Here is a 3,096-nt window from a genome sequence, read left to right as displayed (position 1 = left end):
ACATAGTCCAGAGGTATAAAATATCAAGGAAGAAAATAATGGAAACGTCTGGTAAGGGATGCCCATACCTATACCGAAAGACATTTTACTTGTTCCTGGCTTAGACGGGTTGCGAAAGGTAAAACACTTCACCCTGCCCCAGGTACCACAGAATTGGCTTCCATGGGTTGAATGCCTGGAGATGATATAAGTCAATCCTTATTATTTGCAGATTCTGTATTTGCAAATTCATCTACTTGTTAAGATTTATTTGTAATCCCAGGATCAATACTCTTGGTGCTTTTGTAGTCATCTGCAGACACACACTTGTGCAGTGCAGCAAAAATTTTGAGTCATCCAATACGCACACTTCAGCTAAAGTTGACCAAGGCAACATTGTCTCCTTGTTTTGGCCCTGACACTGTAAACAAGTGACTCTTTGCAGTCTATTTAATTCCATGTTATGCGCCTCTTGTACTTTTTGTTAGTGATTTCACTGTTTAAAAAGGCCCCAGGCACAGTGCTGCAGAGCTGCCTCGTGTTCCTAAGGGCAAGAAGGCTGTGATGTTCCTGACAGAGGAAATCTGTGTTAGAGAAGCTTCATTCAGGCATGAGTTACAGCGCTGGAGTGCTGGCTGTGAGTTCAATGTTAATGAATCAATTTCTATTAAATCAGGTGTCTTTAAACAGAACCACACGTAACACAAAGTTATGCATTGATCAGTTGATGAAAATGTTGTGAGCAGAGGCTGGCAGGACCCTAACTCTGTATCTTCCCTAGGGGCAGTGGGTCCACACTCGTGAATTCAGTATTCCTAGCAGTCATAGAACATAACCACCACAAGGAACGAGAATTGACTCTGTAAACTTTTGTGTGCATTGGCATTTTTTTGAGAGGGAGAGGACGAGGACTTTTATCAAATTCCCAAGGGGGCATTAAGACAGGTTTAGTCATTGCATCACATCTTCTATTAGAAGAGAAATAATGCTGGTCCTCTTGAAAAACCATGGGAGTATTTTCAGATGACTGGATGGATCAGCTCCCAGATGGTCCCGGCCGTCATCTCGGTCCATGCTCGTCCCAAGGGAATGAAAAGCCAGGGTGTTCTAGGCCAAGCAAAATCAGTCATGTTTCATAGACTTGGAATGTAGAGGTACTCTGAACCAGCTTGGAGGAATGGTGAGTTTTAGAACCCTAAAGAAACAGTGCTCTCATTCGCTCCTGTCATCTACAGGAGGTGTCCTTTCAGTAAAGACGAACCAATATGTAAACTGTAAGAACATAATAACAGCTGCTGTTCATTGAATGCTTATTAGGAACTAGTATTATTGCAGGTAACTTTTTTTTTTTTAAACTTCAATCATTCTTTGGCAAAGACTAGTCCTTTGTTTTATTAACTTATATATTTATTTTTGCTGTGTTGGGCCTTTGTTTCTGTGCGAGGGCTTTCTCTAGTTGTGGCGAGCAGGGGCCACTCTTCATCGTGGTGCGCGGGCCTCTCACTATCGCGGCCTCTCTTGTTGCGGAGCACAGGCTCCAGACATGCAGGCTCAGTACTTGTGGCTCACGGGCCCAGCCGCTCCGCGGCATGTGGGATCTTCCCAGACCAGGGCTCGAACCCGTGTCCCCTGCATTAGCAGGCAGATTCTCAACCACTGCGCCACCAGGGGAGCCCTGCAGGTAACTCTTCCAACCATCCCAGGAGGGAGGGCATGACTAGCCCCAATTAACAGATGAGGAAAATGAGGCTCAAAGAGATCAAGCCGCTTACCGAGGTGACCCAGCTATGGCGGGAGGCGGGGCTGGGATTGGAGCTCAGCTCAGCAGAACTAAAAAGCCCACATTTCCAACCGCTGCCTCAGGGGGGTCATGACTTGTTTGCCCTGATCCTCCCCGCCAAGTCCTGTAACCACGAGGAGCCCCAGTGTGCTCGAGGTGTGATGCACTTTACTAACATCTGTTCTGATCACTTCTCAGAAGCCTATCGGCCACAGTGGAGAGAAGGGTGACGCTGCACTGCAGGGTGATGAACTGTAACTCTGGCTCTTCTCATACCATGTTGTGGTGGCAAATTCTAGGAGTTTCCAAAAATAGCATTGGGACTTCTGCTTTGCTAGAGAAGGGATTGTTCTGACCTTTCGCCCAACAAGGCCCACCTCCTGAGGGTGACAATTGCACTGCTTCACATGACATTTGGTTTCCCTCACATGTGGCCAGTCGGATTATACTTACAGGAAGTCAGAGAGAACCTCTAACCTCCTCCTGCTCTATTTTTTGCTTTTCATTCTCTTTCTCTTCTACTCCTCACCCCGCCTTTGGTTTCTTGAATCTCTGAGAATCTTCTTAACCCCCTCTCCCCCGCTCGCAGCCACAGTAAGTGTGCACTGGGGAACGTGTGTCCTGGGGAGGGAAAGGTGGCCAGGTGACACGGGCCTGGCTTCCACCCACTGAGCCGCCCTCTCTGCCTCTCCCCCACTTCAGAGGTAGGATTGCCCCACCATCCAGTCTCAGCTTCTCGAGGGAGGCGCTGCCTGAAGTCCTCCCAATCTATAAACACCAGGTGATCACTCAGCTTCCGGGCACAGGTGTTGTGAGGATTAATTACTGTCCGCCAGTGCTTTGTGATGCTCGGATGAAAGCCTTTCTGTAGTTAAGTCCTGTGGTCCTGTGTTTCTGAGCTTCCCTGCCCTGCACACTCCACCAACGTGACTCTTCAGCTGGGAGGAATGTTATCAGGTTGATGAGGTACATGTGAAATAGGACCAATATTCAGGGCAGAGGCCCGAATTCCTAGCACAGGTATGCAGAGCTGCGTCTTCTGGAAGGTGCTTGTTAAATGTTGTTGGGGGGCGGGAGTCGGCCAGGTCCAGCCAAAGCCAAACACGACACAACGGCCTGCACACAACCTTTCAAACATGGGGTAGCATTTCAGAAATCCCTTTTTTCCAGCATCTATGCCTTGATGCTTGTAAAGTCCAACTGACTAAAGCAGTGTCTGTAAGTGGATTTTGATGGAAGTGGAAATGGCGTTGAGGGGCTCAAAGCACGGGCAACTAACGTCATTCTGCGCGAGTCTCTCGCCGAGCCGAGCCAGCCTGGCTTTCTGTGTCCCGAGC

Source organism: Delphinus delphis, chromosome 14 (assembly GCF_949987515.2).
Source record: "Delphinus delphis chromosome 14, mDelDel1.2, whole genome shotgun sequence".
Classification (NCBI taxonomy): domain Eukaryota; kingdom Metazoa; phylum Chordata; class Mammalia; order Artiodactyla; family Delphinidae; genus Delphinus; species Delphinus delphis.
This window is presented reverse-complemented; position numbering follows the sequence as displayed.